We start from the raw sequence: 23072 nt of genomic DNA on the forward strand, positions 1-23072 counted from the left end.
CTGTGGAACAAGATTCGCCAGGACCTTCAAGCAGCAGGATGTCCCTTAGCCCTTTCTCAATAGGTATTTCCGGCGCGGCCAGGATTGGCTCGACTTAGCCGGAAGTCCCACCTCTTTCTGGACGCCCGCGATTTGGCGCCGCCAGGAAGGGGCCCAATGAGGGATGTTGTGGCGGCAGAGGAGTCTCGGAAGACACTGGGAGGTTAGGCAACGCGTCTCTCTGAGGTGGTAGCGTGTGGGCCCATCAGCCCACCTCTCGCTTGCGTTCTCTTCTGTGGTGTATCAGCACTGTTTACGAGGTGTGGGGCGTTTCGTTAATTCTTTTTTCCATTAATTCTCCAGTTGCCAGTACTGACGGTTTAAAAATTGCCAGATAGCAGTTTTTCACTGGAAGCACAAACTCGAAGCAGAGTGCGAAGTTTGAACCCTGGACGATCTTTACTAGGAGAATAGCCTTGTCTAGTTAATCGCCTCCTGAATCCCAGCTTTGTCATTTGCCCAATGGGAATAATAAATGCCTATCTCACAAAACTGTGAAGATTGAAAGAATAAAAAGGGCCTGGCACGTAGCACCATGGAGATGTTTTAAGATTTTTATTATTATGTTTCCCTTCAAGCTGGGAACCACCTGTGATCCTTAACTCACTAGCTCTTGAGAAGTTTCCTATTTCATCATAATGCCGTATGGATACGGCGTATGGAAAACTATATGGGTTCTTCCCTTAGGGAAGTAGGTGGAGCATAGTAAAATGTGGTCTTGGTTCATGTCCTAGACGTCAGAGACTAGGGGACCACTTTTGTACTTATACATTTGTCTTAGCTGGAAATAACCCTGGGATATAGAAACACCCTACTGGAATTAGGGAGGGTGAGGGTGGGCAGGGCACAGTGGGGAGTCTCCGTAGAACAGCAACAAAGGCCAAAGTCTTAAATTATTACTATTATTATCCACCACATTTGTCGTCTTATTCCAAATTCAAAGCAGCAGAAGTAGACTAAGACATCATGTTGCCTCAAGTTTAATTGGAAATGGTGGCAAGTACTTACCACCATTAGTAACAAGTCTTTATTCTGTGAGAGTGAGTTTTCTTTTGGAAATTTATTAAATCCTCCAGATTAGAACCCGGTGACTCAGACGAGGCCAAAAGTGCGCAGGACTAGATTCTACTAATTATCCTGTGTTTCTCAAGAACTAGCTCTGAATGGCAATTTCAGACGTGTTCTGAAAATCCCTTGGGTAATAGCAACACTGTTTGAAAGTATATTAACTTTCAAGTGGCCAGTACTTTAAAAGACAGTACTAATTTGTACATATGAATGAAAGTGTTTCTTTAAAATCAGTTGCATCTCCTGCCAATCATTTGAGTACTGATTTGAATTATTTAACAGGATAGGAATAGGCATCTGTTCATGCAAATATTTATCCATATTTACTGAGTATTTTAAGTTGCACTTAACTGTGATAGACCCTAGAGTCTATAAAGTCTATCAAAGACTAGAAACCAAATAAGTCTGTTTTGTTGTTGTTGCTGTTTGTTTTTGTAGAATTTACTATTTTTTTTTCTGGCAAAGTGCAGTGTAGGTCATTTGCCCGTGGTCCTTGAGCCCCATATGCACCCAAACTCTGCTCTGTGATCATAGTTGACCTGAGTGTGAGTCTGCAAACTATATTTCTCAGCCTTGTCAAATGGCTTTCTGTAAGATTCTTCCAAGAGGAAGCATAGGCAGAAAAGCAAAAGGTGGAACACGGAAAGCTGTTATTCTTCATTTCCTCTCACTCTCTGCTTCTGGTCTCCAGGGGAATATCTGTGCCCTTAAAAAGTCCCAGAGTCAATTGTAGCAGCCCCTCCTTGGTGGGTCTGTCTTCCCTTTTCCCATCCTCATGTGGCATCCCCAGCGCTGAGTTTGCTCTCTACTTTGATAACACCACCCCCACCCTCTGTTCTACCAGCTTTAGAAGTGGTAGCCACTTGCAGCAGTTAAGAATTTCTAATTTAATCTCACTTTCCCCTTTTTGCTCTTCTAGCCTTCAGCTCCCATGTTAACGCTTCCCCATAGCAAATGCTGTCTGTTTAGAATTTTAAAAATGATTTCTGTATTCTTGCCTGGCACTCAGACTTATAAAGATGCAAATATGTTCTACTTTATAGTATTTACAGCCGTTGGAATCCAGTGGAGGATTGTTGTAGTTTTTACAAATAAAGGGATATGACTCTGAAATCTTTCTCCCTACCAATGAACTTTAAAACTCCAGACCACGTCAGCTCACCCGTAGAGTACTGTACATACCTATCAGTAATATCTGTTCATCACGGCAACCTAAAGGTCTCCAGGGAGTGTGTGTTGTGGGGAAAGGAGGAAGAAGAAAGTTGGAAAGTCTCCACATATAATGTATACTTTTTGAAAAAAAATTACTTCTAGATACTTATTTTAAGGAAGTAATGAGAAATCGATGTAACAATTTATGTATATCCTCCTAAACTCCTTGAGAATGAATCTTCAAAACCTGTATATCCAACGTCCTATTGTATATCTTACTAGAATGTCCTTCACAATCTCAAACTTCACAGGGATATAGCCTAAATTCATCATCCACCCCTGTCCTCTCAAAAAAAAAAATATATATATATGTGTGTATATATATATATATATATGTATATGTATGTATGTATGTTTGTATACATATCTCCACCCATTTTCCCTAATAAGAAGCACTGTGCCTCTCCTTTACCCTCCATATCTACTCTGTGACTGTAGCATTCTCCCTGACGCCAGCCCTAACACCAACACACATGATAGTCAGCCACAACCTATGAATAATATGTGTCCTGGTTCATATCCTAATTGCCCTACCATTTTCCAGTTTATCAAATTCTTCCCAGAGATTTTTGGAAAACTATGATTTTATCATTTCCAACTCTGCTCAAAATTTTTACATGTTTCCTCAATGTCTAGGGCAGCACTTGTCCAATAGAACTTTCTATAATAATAGAAATGTGCTACCTCATAACCAATTTAGTTGCTACTAGCCATATTCATCCACTGAGCATTTGAAACCTAGCTAGTGTACTCAAGATACTGACTTTTTATTTGATTTTGACTAATTAAGTTTAATTAATCATATTTGACCTCATAACCAATTTAGTTGCTGCTAGCCATATGTATCCACTGAGCATTTAAAACCTGGCTAGTGTACCCAAGATACTGACTTTTTATTTGATTTTGACTAAGTTTAATTAATCATATTTGACTATGACTACCATATTGGACAGCACAGGTTTAGGTTCAAGGGGTTCAAAATCTAAACCACTTGGCATTACATGCTAAGCAATCCTCTGCCACCCTGCCCAGCTTCATTCTGTTTTCCTGTATGAACCCAGTCTTTCAGGCATATAAAGTTTTGTCTTTTTTCCCCAAACATGCCTCTTTCTTGTCCTTTTTATGAATTTATAATTGAATAAGAGAAAAATTCTCCTAAATTAAAGAGAGAGGCTCCAAAATGACTTTTTAAAAACTACAATATTTGGTAAGTAGAACTTCTTAGAAAAGCACTAACGGTAAAATGAATGTCAGAATCTGGTGATAACTTCCGCTTTCTCCCGGTGCCTTGTAAAGAACACACTCAATAGATGCTTATTGATGAACCTGTTGATTAGGGCTAACTCTCTCTAACTTACCTGAGCTTTGTTGAATAGATTGGTTGTGAGTAGCTGTGTTAGGGAGGGATAGGAGACTGCCAGTTAGCATTCTGTGTCTACATCATTGTTGGAAATTCATTTATTGCCATTAGGTGCAGAAACTTTCCAAGTCTGTGTATTTTTTTGTGCTCAGTTGCTAAGATCCAGTGCATCTGTGGCACAAGAGAATATTTTACAAGCCTTGTTTGTCAAATACATGGACTACGTAAGAAACAGGAGTGAAGATTGTTTTTCTTACCACTTGTCAATAGATTTTTTTAAAGAGTATTGTGATTACATAAAAACATCTTAAAGCATTGATTTCCTGGAGTATAAAGTAAGAAGAGATACATTTCAGAAACTATATGTCATTATCAAATGGAAATGTATGGAGAATTGAATAAGCTTGATTTATTTGGGGAATTTGCACAAAACACCCAATTGTTTGGTCAAAATGACCAAAACTGACAGGAAAGTGAGAAAAGGCAAGGTGAAAAGAGTAAAAATAATACAGACTTTATAATGTCAATACATTTCACTGAATAGATGAAGAAAACTATTTAAGTTTTGGTTATTGTAATGTTAATGTGCTGTGTTATTGGAGAAAATCAGTTCTGCTAGAGAGCACAGAATGGAATGGATGAATCCCATAGGATGTGGTAAGTATAGATAATAAGCAAGTAGTCGTGAGACATAGGCAGGATTCATAAGATGTGCTAAAAATAGATATTAAGGAACTGATAGATGTAAAGCTAGATAGACTAAAAGACTATATGATGGAACAAGCAAAAGTGTTATTTATAGATAGAAAGGGATGGAAAGACCAAATTATGATCATGCCATCTCTAGGCTGACAGCCATGTTGTTGTAGGATCGTTGAGCATCATGGTCCAGAAAGAATTTTTAAGACGTTTTACAGTCTCTAATTTAAGTAGCTTTGGGATAGGACCTGTGGGCAGAAAGAGCTGCATTTTTGCTGTATGAAGCTGGTGGTTATATGCTTAGTGCTCAAGGGGTGGGGGCACGTGCAGAGCATATTGGATCATAAAATGTCTTCAAATTTTGAATCATAAAATTGCTCTTGCAAGATTTCTGTGGTACTTATCATTCAGTTCAATATTAACTATGGGTAAGATTTACAGGTAGTCATGAGACCCTTTAAGGATGTATCAACCAGCATGTATTTGATCCTTATTGCAATTATGCAGGCTATAGGTTAGCCATCTGGGCTAAAGGTGAACATTTTTCTGCTTCTGTCCCTCATCAGTGTTACCCTTATGTGGTCCATCCATGGTTATATTCTGGACCCAAATTTACTCTGCCTAAGAATTGCTAATGATACCTATAACTGTTGGCAGGCTAACTGGCAAACTGCAGCTATGGACAAGAATATTTGTCACTGCTTCTCTACAGAACAAGTGTCTATCACTGGCCCCACGCACCTTCTCTCTGTTGACCTCCCTGCCTAAATGTCAGTCTGTCCCCAGCTCATCAGTGAGGAAGGCTGATATAGCATGCATGCACACACACACAGGGAGAGCGTACACATATAAACATTGCATAACTTGGGATTCATGGAGTGTAGTCCTTCCCACTTGCAACCTAAGTGTGGTAACTTACCCCATCTCTTTCCTCTTTGCTTTAAAGGGATGCGTGATTTGAGAATCTCCATTTGGTCTTTGAGCCTGTGTGTTCTGTGACCCCTGGGATAGCTTGGCTTGCAGTGTACTTGGAGGCCACCATTGCATCAAGGTAATTCCCCATGACAACTAGGAGAAACTTAGAAAAATAACAACAGAACTGTAGAGCATAAGCTAATGTTGTATGAGAAGGGGAAAGGAAGGCAGTCATAAATTATATCCATTAGATACTAAAAGACAAAAATAGGCAAGTAAAGAGCAAACCAAAAGGTAAAATGTGGAAAATATTTCTTTTTCTCTAAATTGATTAATGGAAAAGGGAAAAAGACAAGATAAAGGAAAGACTCAGAGTTTTGACAGTGTTGCATATATATCTTTGATACCAATTATACTTTATTTATTGCTGTGACCAAAATAACTGTATCAGAGGTAAATACAACAAAATCCAAATGAAGGGAAATGCTCTTCCAACAAGTGGACTAATCCTAGAAATTCTTTTTAATTCACTCTACATAGTATTGCAATAGGTTTTTTTTAATGCTCATTACATTTTAAAGCATTTAAAGTATCAAGAAAAGAAAGAGGCTTTAAAACTACTTATAATTAGGAAGGAATGCATATATAACACTACTTTCTATAAAAGTTTTTATTATTTGTGCACATTTTCTGAAACATTTCCTGTGAATCAATTCTTATTTAAATACACTAAAATTACAACTATTTTAAAGATCTGTGAGATAGAAGACTAAGTAAGTAAATATCCCTTTGTAATTAAAGTAGTTTTTTCCTAATTTATCTCTTTTATAATTTATTTTCTTTAATAGGTCGCTGTATCTGTTAGTATTATAGAAAATGTTGACTTAAAAACTTGTCTAAGTGAAATAGATATAAGAGCATGTACGATTTTTCTCTAAGAAGATTACTCTAAAATTATTTACATAGATGAAATTGTTTATGAAACAAACACATCATATTTTTATTCTGTGGTTCTTAAAAGAATATGAAATTTTATGATGTAGCTCATTCAAATTAATAGCCTTATGCTGTTTTTGTTTGTTTTTACAACTTAATTCTTACTTTGAAATTGAGTATTCTCTCCCTCCAGAATTTGAAATGGTAAAAACAATTAGAAAAAGAAAGTGTACTCTGTGATGAATCAAAAATAATACCCACATATAAAGAGAGATTAATGGTATAATATCATCATGAAATACTGATTATATTTTTCATGATCTATTTGGGATTTAAGATATTTCTATTATTTTATAACTAAAAAAAGAAAAGGTAGAAGATCTCTTCTCAGAATTTACAAAGTACTATTGAACTTTATACCATTAAAGAAAATTATTATTGGGGCACCTGGGTGGCTCAGTTGGTTGAGCAACCGACTTCGGCTCAGGTCATGATCTTGCAGTTTGTGAGTTCAAGCCCCACGTCGGGCTCTGTGTGGACAGCTCAGAACCTGGAGCCTGCTTCAGATTCTGTGTCTCCCCCTTTCTCTACCCCTCCCCTGCTCACGCTCTGTGTGTCTCTGTCTTTCAATAATAAATAAATGTTAAAAAAATTATTACAAAGGTACTAGTGTAGAAATTTGGATTAGAAAAATACTAAAAATTATTTTTGTAACTTTATACTAAACTACCGTAAAAATAGATTTAGTGGTATACATTCTTTAAAGCATGTGACATATTTTTGTAGCCAATGCAAATACTGTAGTTTTTATAATATTTAGAATTAATTTTCTGAATTGCAAAGAATTGTTTCAACTGAATATTAAAAGGCAATCCTAATGAAGATATTGAAAGCAAATTATGGCTAACATGCTAAATCTGTTTCGTATTATAAAGGAGTGCATCAAAAAGAAATTGTTAGAGTCACCCTTCATTCTCCATTCCCAGGATTCTCCTCTGGGCATTTATGTCAGATGACCTAGGAATGTGCAGAATTAGTGTTTACTGGCCAGTCATTGGTTATTCAGAATTCACTCTGATTTGAATTATCTCTAATGTTTTTCTCCCATCCATTTATGGGTCACATGTACAATAAATCAAAGCATGTTGATCCTGGTGAAATTTAGCAAAGAAATACAGCTTTGGCCATTGGCCACAAAAATTTGAAAATCTTTACTCAGGGGAAAAACATGGACATTTTCTCACCCTGGATAGTAGCTATTTTCTAACTTAAATTTCCAACTAAAATGGTTTGCTATTCTTCTAAAAACTGAACCTTGCATATGGTAAGACTTATCTCAAGCCAAAATGTACCGTTTCACTTTTGTAGTACTGTATTTACTGTTCAGTAAGTCAAATAATTCAGAAAAACTGGAAATCATATTATGAAGAAGCAACTCTCCCACATCTATTTCTAAGTCTAGATTGGTTTTTGCTGAAAACAGATATTCATGGTAGGAGGAAAAAGTACATAATTTTGTACTCATGTGTATACACATATATGCACATATGTATATGTGGTAATAGGACAATTTGGAAGAAAAATTGTTAAAATGTATAGGAACAGTACTTTTGTATTTAGAATACTGAATAAGGATTCATTCATCAAACAAATTAATTATTTTCTTCTGCTAGCCTTTCTGGGAGGCTGGTTCTTCCCCTATCCCTGGATGAAAATTTAAGCAGTTTTCATGTTTTTTTCTGGTCATTCTTAGGTATTAGGAAGAGTTATATGTTAAAGCTTCAGTCTCCATTTAACAATAACAGTATAAGGTCAAAATTTAATTCTGGCTTTTGAGTTTAAGGCTTCTCTCCTTGCCCACCTCCAGGCAAGTTGCAGGCCTAAAGCTATCAGTCCATGAGGTAGAGAAAGGAAGGTATAGTCTGCTGCTTCTCTTTCTCCACAAGGATACTCCATCTTGGTTAGGCCTACAGGCCCTCCCAAGGTTGTAGTGTGGGGACAGAGGAGTTTTATTGGAAGCAGCTTACAGGAAAATTTGCTACTAAACTAGTACTGTCTTCTTGATCTAGCATTGCCACTTTCTGGACTTGGCAGATGTTTAAAATAGACTCTTGTTCTCATGAGCATTTTCATGGGTTCTTCCAAGACCCACTCCACTCTCCCTGTGGGTTCTGATAACAAGAGCTAATGCATGTTGTCCTTCTGGTCCTTGGCTTTATTTATTTACTTAGTTTCTTTTTGCAGAAGACTATTTTTTTTTAAGTTTATTTGTTTATTCTGAGAGAGAGAGCGATCAAGGGAGGGACAGAGAGAGAGGGAGAGAGAGAATCCCAAGCAGGCTCTGCACTGACAGCGTGTAGCTCAATGTGGGGCTCGAACTCACAAACCCGTGAGATCATGACCTGAGCTGAGATCAAGAGTCGGATGCTTAATCGACTGAGCCACCCAGGCTCCCCCTTTTTGCAGAGAACTATTTACCCATCTTAGCCATGTGTAGGCAGGACCTAAGAAAACTCCATGCTGGCTTTCCTAAGTGAGTGGTACACATTTGGTTCACTGGGAAATCACATTGTTTGCCCCAACAAACTCTGGGAATAGGATTTTATTACTGGAATTCAGGAAAAGCAGAAATCCTGTTACAGAGTTACCACCCGACAACAGCCATGTTACCCCTGCATGTCTCTGGCCTCTGAGGACTACCCAGCCATTCTCTAGCTTTCTGGATTTTCCAAATGGGAAGTAAACACACCCATGTCCCCCAGACCTCAAGTTCTGCTAATGGCCTCCTTAAAACTTCTCTCTTCATTTAGGATGAAGAGGGACTACCATCTACTTCTCTTCTTGAGAGGAAGGATGCTATCACAGCATAACAACAGTGATTCTTGAAAACCTTCTCCTCCAATCTTTAATTCTCAGTCATTTGAGACCTTTGAAGTGGGTGAAGTCATTCAGAGTCTTACATCCAATTATCCTCAACTTTTTCGTACAAATCTTTACAGGGTGGTTATGATCTTCACTTTGGAATGTAGTATTTACCCTTTTGGGGTCTTAGCCAAAACTTCCACAAGTCCTGTTTTACATTAAGTGGAAGATGTCCTTCTGTGTATCTAAATTAAACTTTTTATATATATTAAACACTTTGTTTTTGAGATAGTTATAGATTCTCATGCAGTTGTAAGAAATAAACAGAGAGATCCAGTGATCCTTTATCCATTTCCCCCCAGAGGTAACATTTTTCAAAACTGTAATATAGTATCACAGCCAGGATGTTGACATTGATAGAGCATTTCCATCATCACAGGGCCCCTCATGTTGTTCCTTTATAGCAATACTCACTTCTCTCTCACTCACACCTTCTCCTCAACCCCTGGAAACCACTAATCTGTTACCCATTTCTATCATTTTGTCATTTCAAGAATATTATATAAGTGGAATAGTACAGTGTGTAACCTTTTGAGATTATCTTTTTACACTCAACATGATTCTCTGGAGATTCATCCAGATTGTTGTGTGTGTCAATAGTGTGTTCCTTTTTTATTGCTGAGCAGTATTCCATGAATTGGATGTACTGTAATCTGTTTAATCATTCATGTACGGTAACATGTCTGATGATATGATTGATGAAGGACATATAGTTTGTTTCCAGTTTTTGTTATTGTGCATTAAAACGATGATGAGGGGGTGCACCCGGATGGCTCAGTTGGTTAAGCGTCTGACTTTTGATTTCGACTTAGGTCATGATCTCATGGTTTGTGAGTTTGAGCCCCACATTGGGCCCCATGCTGACAGTGTGGAGCCTACTTGGGATTCTCTTTCTCTCTGTCCCTCTCCTGCTTGTGCACACATGATTTCTCTCTTTCAAAAATAAATAATAAGTAAACTTTAAAAGAAAAAGCGACTATAAACATTCATATGAGGTTTTTATATGAATGCGTGTCTTCATTTCTTTGTGATAAAGGCCTGGAGTGCAGTTACTGCATTGTATGGCAGTTGCATGTTTAATTTTTAAAGAAACTGCCAAACTGTTTTCCAGAGCATCTGTATCAGTTTATATTCCCACCAGAATTGTATGAGTACTCCAGTTTCTCCACATCCTTGCTGGCATTTGAGTGTCACTATTTATTATTTTACCCGTTCCGAGACACCCACACACATACACATACAGTGGTTTTAATTTGCATTTCCTTCGTGAATAATGATGTTGAACGTCACATGATTATTTGCCATCTGTGTATCTTTTTTGGTGAAATGTCTCCTCATGTCTCTTGCCCCTGTACTAACTGGATTGTTTGTTTTTTACTGTTAAGTTTTGGGAGTTCTGTATCTATTCTAGGTATCAGTCTTTTGTTAGATATATGGCTTTCAAATATTTTTTACCAATTTATACTTTGTTTTTCCTCTCTTAAAGAGCCTTTTACAGAGTGAAGGTTTTAATTTTGATAAAATCTAAGTTTTGTTTTTATGGGTTGTACTTTTGGTGTAAAGTAGTAGTTAACATTTTATGTGTAGAAATAAATACATTCACTCTTTCCTTCACCTCCCGTGTCCAAACATTATTTCCTGTAAGAAGCACTTCTAAAATAGAACCTAAATGTGTCTACTTTTCTCCATTTTTACAGCTGTCTCTCAGGTTCAGATCACCATCATCATCCACTTAACTGGTTCCCCTTCCTTCTTCCTCCCATTTATTTATTTATTTATTTATTTATTTATTTACTTATTTAAAAGATTTTATTTTTTTAAATAACCTCTACACCCAATATGGGGCTCAAACTCACAATCCCGAGATCCAGAGTCACACACTCCACTGACTGAGCCAGCCAGGTGCTCCCCTGCCCTTAATTTAAAACTATAAATTATACTATGTAGCTCGTTAACTTAAAATCCTTCAAAGTTTTCCATTAGGCTTAGAACAAAGAACAAAATCTGAACTCTACCACAGCCTATGAGAACCTGCCACATCTGGCCTGCCTAGCCTCTCTGACCTCATCCTGGGCACTAAATTCTGACCTCCCTTCATCTCACCTTGGTTCTCTAAACTACACGCATGCTCCCTTTTGTGTGCCTCTCAAACACCAACAAGCTCCTTCACACTTTTGGCCTTGCCTCCACCACTGTTTGTAGGCCTTGCTTCTCCTCATTCAAGTCACTCCACAGTTCAGAGGTTAGCTGCTATAAGACGCCTTCACTGATGGCCCTATATAAAGAAGTTTGCTTTTCTCTTGTCATTTTGTGTCATCACTCTGTTTTATTATCTTGTACTTTACTGGCTGAAGTTATGTGTTTACTTTTCCCCCATTCAGAGGTAATCTACCAGAGCAGAGGCCTTGCCTATCATATTCATCACATCTCAAATACCTAACACATAGGGGTCACTCAATTAATACTTATTAAATGTTGAACACTTCCATTTCTTTTCCAAAAAGCAAATTGCCTTTGGACTATTCAACTGCTAGTAGAGTCAATATGTCCTCAGAAGGGACTGTTTATAATATTGCTAATTAATTAGGGGAATAAAGAAAAGTGAGTTCTGATTTCTGATAAATCCAACTCATGCTGCCACCAAGTCATGTCCTTTATTTGTTGTTGAGTGAAGTGCACAGGTATAACGTAGAGCAAAATATTATCTCAACTATATCTTGATTCTAACTATAAGAGAGGATACCATCATTGTGTTGCCTTAGCTCCAAAAACTGTAGAAATTCCTATCCTTTGGCTTCATCAGTAATTCTATGATTTACCCTAGGCAAGTCTGAACAGGCCTTTATAGCTTAGTTTCTTGTTCTGTTAGAAGAATATAACACAAGCTTACCTCATCAAGATGCTATGTTGCAGTTTCTATTTATTGCAAGTACTGTGTGATTTTGTGTCTCTATTAGTGTGGAGCACACATTTATTATTTGATGGTATCAAAAGACCATGCCATGAAGGATGCCACATTCTTAGAGATACTAGAGGGATTATACTGCATGTGACAAATTAATTTTGGGGATTGTGTTGTGGTTAAAATGAAGATAAATTTGGAATTCGGCTAGACTGAAAAATTGTCTCAAATAATTTTTAATTGTGTTTTTAGAATAGGACTCTTAGATAACTCAAGATAGGCTCAAAACTTTAGTAGAAAAATCAATGAAATATGCCTCATAAACTTATATACGGTTTTGTATGTATATGAATATATAAATAGAACTTTGCAGACACATTCCTTATTTGAAATTTAAAAAACTTCCTGATATTTTTAGTACTCATTTACTTGAGATCCTGTGGAACTCAGCAAAATAATAGAACTGGAAAAAGAATTGTCAACTTTTCCAAGATGTACTCTGATTCTGAAAATATGATACTATTAACCTTCTTCAAAGAAACTGGAACTTCAAATACATAGTTTCATAAGGTGCCTTTATGGAATTTTTGAGAGAGTTAAAAAATGTCAGAAGAGCCTTATACTTATCTTACTATAACTAGGAGCACTATTGTGGAAGAGAGAATTAAGCTAAATAAAAAATGTATTTTGTGAAATAGTTGTAAAAATATTTATAAAAATATAAAAATACAAAAAATTTTAGGGGTGCCTGGGTGGCTCAGTCAGTTAGGTGTCTAATCTCAGGGTTGTGGGATCAAGTCCGGCTTTAGGCTCTGCTCTGAGTGGGGCCTGTTGGGAGTCTCTCCCTCCCTCTCTGCCTCTCCCCAGCTTGTGCACACACTCTAAGTAAATAAATAAACAGTTAAAAAATGTATACACACACACACACACATACACACACACGTACACGTATAAATGTTAACAAATATTTAAAACCATGTAAATGACCTAGCTCTGTGACTTGGATCAAGTCATCTAACCATTTTGTATTCCAGGTTCCTCAATTGCAACTCAAAAGGAATGAAATAATTAAGTAGTTCTCAAACGTTTTGGTCAAGGACCCCTTTACATTCTTAAAAACTGGGGACCTCAAAGAGCTCAATATATGTTTGTGAAGATTATATTAATCATTACTTACAACATTAGAAAGTAAAACTGAGAAAAATTTAAGATATTTACTTACTCATCTAAAAATAACTATCCCATTTTATATTAGCATAAGTAATTTTTATGAAAAATAACTATTTTCCAAAACAAAAAAAAAATTTGAAGAGTGGCATTGTTTACATTTTTTCCAAATCTGCTTAATGTCTGGATTAAAGGTTGGTTGGATTCTCATATTTTTTCTGCATCCATTTTGCTGTGGTATGTTTGTTTTAGTTGAATTATATGAAGAAAATCTGGCCTCATGCAGATATTTGGAAAGAAATTTAAGCCTTTAAAACTTTAATATTCTTTTCAGATAATTATGGATGTTCTTCTTTGTATTACATGGAAACTTGACATGGGTAATTTCTCAAAGCCTAGTTGCTATGTGAAATCTAAAACCATAGTAATGAATTTTTCACATTAAAGAAAATGGGGAGTGGCTTGAAAAAACTTACAGAGATTGTGCCACCTTCAGTATACCACTGCAGTGTGATGTGATAAGGACATTTTTTCCCCTTTATCATTATTTAGCTACTTTTCATCACTGAATATTCTTTTACTTTTAAGAGATATTTATTTAGGGGGTGCCTAGGTGGCTCAGTCAGTTGGGTGTTCCACTCTTGTTTTTGTCTCAGGTCATAATCTCACAGTTCATGAAATCCAGCCCCATGTTGGGCTCTATGCTGATGGCACAAAGCCTGTTTGGGATTCTCTTTCTCCCTCTCTGCCCCTTCCTTCCTTTCTTTCTGTCTCAAAATAAATAAATAAAAATATTTATTTTTGGTGAATTTTCTCAAGGGTAGAAAAAATAATAAGACTCTATGTAGATAGAAAATTGGATAAGTAGATAGTTAGATATCACCGTAAAATGGTAACTAATTTAGTCTGTGAAATTCTGTAAGTATCTCCAAACTGAAAGATATAAGGAGATTGGTGGGGGAAGGGAGAGAGTAGAACAATGACAGTGGTTAGATACAGTCACAGTAATAGTAAAAATAGAATAATGCTCTGATTAAATCCTATGAGCAGAATCATGGGAACCTAGCTTCTAGATTTTTCAGAACCAAGAAGCACCCAGTATATCTTGTAGATCTTTTCACCTTCTAAGTCTTATTAGTCCCCTCTTAGCAGCCTCCCTCCTCTGTTCCTGATAATAATGGCTTCCTGGGTCCTCTATTACAAAATCTCTGATCATTTGTTCTTCCTTGATTTAAAGACACACCTTGCTCCTCATCCATCTATGCCATTAGGACAGACATACTCCTCAAAAAGGCTGTATTCCATTCTCCATGTTGAGAGTTTCAATCTAGTTTCAATCGATCTTTTCAATCTAGTAATCTAGTTAAAATCTAGTTAAAGGGTTAAAGATTGGATCATGTTCTCTGATGATTTAAAGACCTTATATTTGAGCCAGAGAATAGCTATCAAAAGTAGCTAGATCATCCAGTTGATTTTACAGTTCTTCATGGACATAGACCCAGCAAGTCCACCTACTTTCATAATAAAGATAAATGGTGAATGCACAACAGGTACATTCTTTGGACCTCATTCTGGGAAGCTTCCTACTCAGATTTTTGGTCCGCCTTGTTCTCGCTGTTTGTTTCATTCTTTCTCAGTCTCAGATATTCCTGTGGCTGCTTTCTCTCATTTTCTCTTGTCCAATTATTGTCTGCTCAGCCATGAGCAAATAAACTTAATCTGTGCTCCAAACATTTAAATACCTCTCAGTGTCTCAGAATCATCTGAGGATATTTAAAAAAAAAAAATTTATTCTAAGGCTGTATGTACCTGTTTTGAAATACAAAAGCATGTGTGTGTCTGGGAGAGGGGAGAGGGGAGTGAAAGGAAGGAAGTGATAGCAAGGAATGACAGCTTATAGGTGAAAAGGGCTAGGCATCAGGAATAGAGGTTTGGTTGGAGGAAGAGTTGCCCTTTTCCCTCTCCTACTTTGTTCTGGCCAATCATTTCCCATCTCAGTGCCTCTGCAGGGCAGAAAAACAGGGGCATCAGCTCAGTGCCAGCCAGGGCAATGACATGGTAGCATATAGCAACAAATGCAGGCAGGGTGGCCATGTTCTGAGCATTTATTCTTCCCCTCCATTCCCTTCACCTCAACTCTTTGGCTAGATAATTGAAGCTGAAGGAAACAGTTTCAGGAAAGAGTACTGCCCAGGACCTTGATGCAAGAAAATAATGGAGTACTAATTTCAAAGGATTTTAGCAAAATAACTTTTAACCTAGATTTTTACTTCTAGATAAACTACATTCACATGTGAGAGCTTAACAGTACCAGGAGACAAACAGTTCCTCACTCAAAAATCTTTCTTGAAAGTACTCCTGGAGGAATCAAGAGAGAAATAAATCCTAAAGAAAACAACAAAATATTTTCTTAATATTTATTTTGAGAGAAAGAGAGAATGAGAGCATGTGGGGGAGGGGCAGAGAGAGAGGGAGAGAGAATTGTGAGGCTCAGTCCCATGATGTGGGAGATTATGACCTGAGCCAAAATCAAGTGTCTGCTGCTTAACCAACTAAGCCACCCACATGCCCCAACAGCAAAATACTTTTTTTTTAAATTTTTTTTAACATTTTTATTTATTTTTGAGACAGAGAGAGACAAAGCATGAATGGGGGAGGGGCAGAGAGAGGGGGAGACACAGAATCGGAGGCAGGCTCCAGGCTCTGAGCCCTCAGCCCAGAGCCCGACGCGGGGCTCAAACTCACGGACCGCGAAATCGTGACCTGAGCTGAAGTCGGGTGCCCAACCAACTGAGCCACCCAGGCGCCCCGCAAAATACTTTTTTAAAAGGTGAACAGTTAATTAAGCATTGATTCAAGAAAAAAGAATGGGAAAGAAAAATTTTAAATGTATCCATATCAATTTTGAACAAAAATGCTAGATGACACCAATGTGGCCAAGTGAAGGGCTGAGGCAGAACAGAAAGAAATGGGCATATGCTAATTTAAGGTTTCATCTTGTTTGGGACAAGACATACATATTGGTAAGGTTAATTAATTGGTAGGGAAAATTGAGTCTAACCATGTGGGTTTTAGGAAGAGATAAAAGAAACAAAAATAACACAATATGTAACTTTCCAATCAGCAGAAGATAATAATCTTTGCGTTATCCTATGGAAAGATAAGATAATCTTTGCATTATCCTATTGGAAGTAGAAAAGGAAGAAAAGAATATGGTAATTGCAAAACAGTAAATAAGGTGTGTCAGAAAAGATTTCAATTACAGTAATTTCAATTAATATCAGTGGGTTAAATGCACAGATTATAAGACAGAAATTTTCAAATTGGATTAAAAAAATACAACAATTTATGAAACACATTTCCTAAAAGAGACTCTTTTCTTTCCCAGAGAGGTACATGGGTGAGCTTTGTATCCCCACTAGAGTACACAGCACTTCTCTGCACCTTTACTGAGCATTTGGAACCTACAGCTCGATTTAACTGTATTTGCTGTCAAGCTCAATTTAACCATATTTGTTGTCAAGATGATTACCAAAGCTTTCTGGAAACCTCAATATTGAGGTTGAACTCTACATCAGAAAAGTTCTCTTCAGAGCTCCCACTCCTAGAAGCACATCAATTGGCATATATAAGGCCCTCAAAATCTGAGAAACAATGATTTACATGGAAAAGTGCCTCAAAGTCTGTTGAACACATCAATAAAACTATTGGGACTGCCTGAATAAAAAGAGACAGTGTTATGAACAAGAGATTGACAGGGTGCCTAGGTGGCTCAGTTGGTTAAGCTTCCAACTCTTGATTTCAGTTCAGGTTATGATCTCACAGTTGTGAGATCAAACCCCGAATCAGACTCTGTGCTGAGCATGGAGCCTGCTTAAGATTCTCTCTCCTTGTCCCTCTGCCCCTCTCCCCCTCCAGAGCACATGCATGTATGCATTCAAAAAGAACAAAACAAAAAGAATAAAAACAAAAAAACACAAAAATAGGAGATTGCAAGCTGATGACAAATTGGCACTGAGAAAGAATTTAAATACAGTAATTGTCAGACCAAGCATGCCCCTTGCTGTCAAAGCCAAAACTGCTAAAATTAGGGGAGCTCCCTCTCCCATCTCATTACTGACTGGCCATTCACAGGTCTTCTAGCTAATTCCAGTTCTCAGTGTGATCAAGGATAGATCTTACAACAGCAACAAGCTCACTATGCACCATTTCCAATCCTTCCCTATCAGTGCTGCAGACTTCAGGGAAGCCACATGCACTAGAGCCAAAGTCTAACAAAATCAAAAGAATGTCATCAAGAGGAATAAGGAAAGATGCTATCAATAGGAGCATGAGGGACTTTCATCTAAATATCCTAGGGAATAATGAAGTCTCAAGCTGCCAAGGAATATCATTAGAAAGACTGTGTACATAGATAACATTGCTGACATAGATGAAAGTACCTCTAATTCTTCCAGTGTTGGACATATGACCTGGATTACAATGCCTCTGTTAACTCCAGTTGATATATGACATCTGACTAGCTTTCAGGCCTGCTTAAGTTTTTCATTAAGATTGGCTCAGTGGCATAGTTGTCTGTTTAACATCCTTTTGATGAAGATGACTGGGAAACTTGAAAGAAGTTCTCCAGAATACAGTTTCCAGATGATAGGAGTTGATGGTAGAAGTTGGTCACAGTGACCAACTCTTAAGCAAATTTCCAAAGCTGTGATGAGAAATTATGCCCTTACCTTCTGCTCATAGTGAACCAGATCAGCTTTGTGACTGAGTCCTTTTAGGTGTGTTATTTGGTTCAGTCCAAAAGGAGAGTTCTAATGGTTTCCCATTATTCTGTAGATACTGAGATATCATTGTCAACATGGACAAAATGAGATGTTTTCTGTTCCAATCTTAGTGCTTGGCCAAGTACAACTGGAAAAGAAAGAAACCAAAAATTCCCTAGACAAAGCATTATTGAGCTGAGTAAGACCTATGTAAGTATTCTAAAAACAGACAGCCCAAGGTACTATTTTTCTTAATTAACTTATTTTTTAATTTACATCCAAGTTAGTTAGCATATAATGCAACAATGATTTCAGGCATAGATTCCTTAATGCCCCTTACCCATTTAGCCCATCCCCCCTCCTACAGCCCCTCCAGCAACCCTCTGTTTGTTCTCTATATTTAAGGGTCTCATGTTTTGTCCCCCTCCCTGTTTTTATATTCTTTTTGCTTCCCTTCCCTTATGTTCATCTGTTTTGTATCTTGAAGTCCTCATATGAGTGAAGTAATATATTTGCTCTGACTAATTTTGCTTAACATAATACCCTCTAGTTCTATCCACATAGTTGCAAATGGGAAGACTCCATTCTTTTTGATTGCCGAGTAATACTCCACATCTTCTTTATCTATTCACCTGTCAATGGACATGTGGGCTCTTTCCATACTTTGACTATTGTTGATAGTGCTGCTATAAACATTGGGGTGCATGTGCCCCTTTGAAACAACACACCAGTATCCCTTGGATAAATGCCTAGTAGTGCAATTGCTGGGTCGTAGGGTAGTTCTATTTTTAGTTTTTTGAGGAACCTCCATACTGTTTTCCAGAGTGGCTGCACCAGTTTGCATTTCCACCAGCAGTGAAAAAGAGATCCTCTCTCTCTGCATCCTCGCCAACATCTGTTGTTGCCTGAGTTGTTAATGTTAGCCATTCTGACAGGTGAAGGTGGTATCTCATTGTGGTTTTGATTTGTATTTCACTGATGATGAGTGATGTTGAACATTTTTTCATGTGTCGGTTGGCCATCTGGATGTCTTCTTGGAGAAGTGTCTATTCATGTCTTTTGCCCATTTCTTCACTGAATTGTGTTTTGGGTGTTGAGTTTGATAAATTCTTTATAGATTTTGGATACTAACCCTGTATCTGTTATGTAATTTGGAAATATCTTCTCCCATTCTGTTGGTTGCCTTTTAGTTTTGCTGATTATTTCCTTCTCTGTACAGAAGCTTTTTATTTTGATGAGGTCCCAATAGTTCATTTTTGCTTTTGTTTCCCTTGCCTTCGGGAAGTGTTGAGTAAGAGTTGCTGTGGCCAAGGTCAAAGAGGTTTTTGCCTGTTTTCTCCTTGAGGATTTTGATGGCTTCCTGTCTTACATTTAGGTCTCTCATCCATTTTGAGTTTATTTTTGTGTATGGTGTAATAAAGTGATCCAGGTTCATTTTTCTGCATGTCGCTGTCCAGTTTTCCCAGCAACACTTGCTGAAGAGACTGTCTTTATTCCATTGGATATTCTTTCCTGCTTTGTCAAAGATTAGTTGGCCACAGCCCAAGGTACTATTAACTACCCCTTTTGCCCATTTACCTTTTCTTTTTTTTTTTTAATGTTTATTTTTGAGAGAGAGTGGGAGAGCGAGAGTGAGGGAGAGGCAGAGAGAGAGGGAGACAAAGAATATGAAGTAGGCTCCAGGCTCTGAGCTGTCAGCACAGAGCCTGATATGGGGCTCAAACACACAAACCATAAGATAAGACCTGAGCTGAAGTCAAATGCTTAACCGACTGATCCACCCAGGCATCCTTTCTTTTTTCTTTTTTTTTTAACGTTTATTTTATTATTATTATTTTTTTTTTTTGAGAGAGAGAGAGCGCACGTGCACATGTGAGCAGGGGATGGGCAGAGAGAGAGGGCGACAGAGAATTGGAAGCAGGCTCTGCACTGTCAGCACAAAGCCCAACATGGAGCTCGAACCCACAAACCACGAGATCATGACCTAGACTGACGTTGTATGCTCAACTGACTGAGCCACCCTGTGACTTTATGTGGGGGGAAAAATTTCAGTAACCTACCTCAAATATATTTATGAAGATCATGTGTTAAAGGATAGAAAAAGATGTAGCAGACATATAAGAACCAATCCCCTTTAAAAAAAAAAATCCATGATAGCAAAATAGAATTTGAAGTTAAAAATAATTTTCGGGGGTGCCTGGGTGGCTCAGTTGAGCCTCTGACTCTTGATTTTGGCTGAGGTCATGATCCTGGGGTTGTGGAATCAAGCCCCCATGTCAGGTTTTGCACCGAGCATGGAGCCTGCTTAATATTCTTTCTCTCTCCCTCTGCCCCTCTCCCCAGCTTGTGCTCTCCCTCTCTGTAAAATAAAAAGATAAATAAAATTAAAGTTAAAAATAAATTTTTAAAGCGTATTTATTTACTGTGAGAGAGAGAGGTAGGGGAGGGGCAGAGAAAGAGAGAGAGAGTGAGAGACAGAGAATTCCAAGCAGGGTCCATGCTGTCAGTGTAGAGCCTGACGCAGGGCTCAATCTCGTGACCTGAGCTGAAATCAAGAGTTGGATGCTTAACCAACTGAGCCACTCAGGCTCCCCTTAAACAGCAATATACCAATAAAATAATGATATGAATGTATTAGGAACAATACATTTGAAATATATAAAAAAGTATGGGAGAAATCAGTAAGTCAATTGAAGCTGGAGGTTTTGAGTCATCCCTCTAAAAACTAATAGAACAAGCCAACAATGAAATCAAAATTATATAAAATTATAACATTAATAAATTGAAATGAAGTAATGAAGATATAGAATCTTACACTCAACAGACAACATATATTACAGTTGACCCATGCAACACAGGTCTGACCTGCACAGTTCCACTTATAAGTGAATTTTTTCAAAACAACATGTATAGTACTATATATTTTATTTTCCTTATGATTTTCTTAGTAACATTTTTATAGCTTATTTTTATTGTAAGAGTACAATATATAATAAATATAACATATAAAATGTGTTTACTGACTGTTATCAGTCAGACTTCAGGACAATAGTAGGCTATTGAGTTTTTAGGGAGTCAGAATTTGTATATGGATTTTTAAGTTTATTTATTTATTATTTTTAGTAATCTCTACATGGGGCTTGAACTCATGACCCCGAGATCAGAAGTCACATGCTCTTTTTATTGAGCCAGCCAGGTGCCCCTAAATGCAGATTTTTGATTGCATGAAGGGTCAATGCTTCTAACCCCTGCATTGTTCAAGGATCAGCTGCGTTTTCAAACACAGATAGAATATCCACAAAAATTAACCAAAAATTAAGTCATAAAGAAAGCTCTATGTATGTCAAAAAATCCATGTAATGTAGATTATGTTCTTTCATCATTTAACAATTTAAAACTAAACACTAAAAAAAGTGGCTGGATAAAAAATCCCATAAGTCTAGAAACTAAAAATAACTAACAACCCTTGGATTAAAAAGAAGAGGAAAAAATTGTAAGGGAAATCAGGAAATTCTTTAAGCTGAATGACTGACTTTAAATACACTTATCAGAAAAAAAGAAAGATTGAGGAAAATAAAGCGTGCATTAAACCCAAAGAACTAGAAAAGGAAACAGTGGAATGAACATATACAAGTCAGAAGGGAAAAGATAATACAAATAAGGGAAAGTCAGTAGGAAAGAAAGAAATCAATAGAGATGATTAACAATCAAAACCTTATTTCTTTAAAGAGATTTTAAAAAGTAAAACATCAGGGTGACTGGCTGGCTCAGTCAGGAGAGCATAGGACTCTTGAATTTGGGGTCATGAGTTCAAGCTCCATGTTGGGGGCAGAGTTTACTCAAAAATTTTACAAAACACAAACAAAAAAATAAAATATCTGATAAAGGTGATTAATGAAATAAGAGACTGTAAGTTAAGGGTACCTGCGTGTCTCAGTTGGTTAAGCGTCTGACTCTTGATTTCTGCTCAGGTTGTGATCTCATAGTTTGTGAGATAGATTCCCCATGTTGAGCTCTGTGCTGACAGTGTGGAGCCCGCTTGGGATTCTCTCTCTCTCTCCCTCACTCTGCCCACCCCCCAAATAAATAAACTTGGAAAGGAAAGGAAAGGAAAGGAAAGGAAAGGAAAGGAAAGGGGAAGGGGAAGGGGCAAGGGAAGGGGAAGGAGAAGGGGAAAGCAACTATAAGTTAAAACTTAACTCCAAAAAAGAAAATCAACTGTAGAAAAATAGAGATTTTAGAAATAGCAAAAACTATGAACTGTATAGCAATAATATTGAAAATCTAAATGAGTGGCACCTGGCTGACTCAGTTGGTGGAACCTGTGACTTTTGATCCTGGGGTTATGAGTTTGAGCCCCATGTTGGATGTGGAGATTACTTAAATATAAAATATTTAAAAAAAAAAACAAAAAGAAAGAAATCTAAATGAAAAAAATTAATTTCCCAGAAAACTTTGCCTGAGAAGAAATAGAAAACTTGGATTACCCATTAACCATGAAAGAGATTTTTTTTTTTTAATTTTTTTTTTCAACGTTTATTTTTGGGACAGAGAGAGACAGAGCATGAACGGGGGAGGGGCAGAGAGAGAGGGAGACACAGAACCGGAAACAGGCTCCAGGCTCCGAGCCATCAGCCCAGAGCCCGACGCGGGGCTCGAACTCCCGGACCGAGAGATCGTGACCTGGCTGAAGTCGGACGCTTAACCGACTGCGCCACCCAGGCGCCCCATGAAAGAGATTTTTAATCATTCACCAGGCCTCCAGTCTAAGTGCAATTTTTATGGTCAAGGTTCTTTTTTTTAAATTATGGTTAAGGTTCTTAATTTTAGCTAAGCAAATCCACTCTAATATAATCTGAAAAGGGTTTATTAAGGAATGTATATAAACCACAGAATTATTGGAAAGACTGACATAATAGACTCTGGCTGAACTTTTAAGAATGATCTCAAAAACCCAGCAGAACTTGGTAACTAAAAGAACCATGATGACTACTCTGATCAGGAATTTGCTGCCAGCACTACTGGCTTTAGTCTAACACCTCTACCTCCACGATCTGTACCATAAAAATGAATGCACTGTACCCTGTTT

General features: G+C 37.4%; 1 long non-coding RNA gene across 2 annotated transcripts; it reads left to right on the top strand.

Annotated features, from left to right (window-relative positions):
- Positions 1 to 49: 49 nt before the first annotated feature.
- LOC125163606 (uncharacterized) lies at positions 50 to 22574 on the top strand. Of its 2 annotated transcripts, none has more exons than XR_007151512.1 (3): positions 50 to 299; positions 5325 to 5429; positions 22535 to 22574. It is a non-coding gene; the product is annotated as an uncharacterized LOC125163606 (long non-coding RNA). The 2 variants fall into 2 exon arrangements; XR_007151511.1 differs by lacking the exon at positions 22535 to 22574 and adding an exon at positions 9040 to 9364.
- Positions 22575 to 23072: the final 498 nt, after the last annotated feature.

The sequence above is a fragment of the Prionailurus viverrinus genome, chromosome B1 (assembly GCF_022837055.1).
Source record: "Prionailurus viverrinus isolate Anna chromosome B1, UM_Priviv_1.0, whole genome shotgun sequence".
NCBI lineage: Eukaryota > Metazoa > Chordata > Mammalia > Carnivora > Felidae > Prionailurus > Prionailurus viverrinus.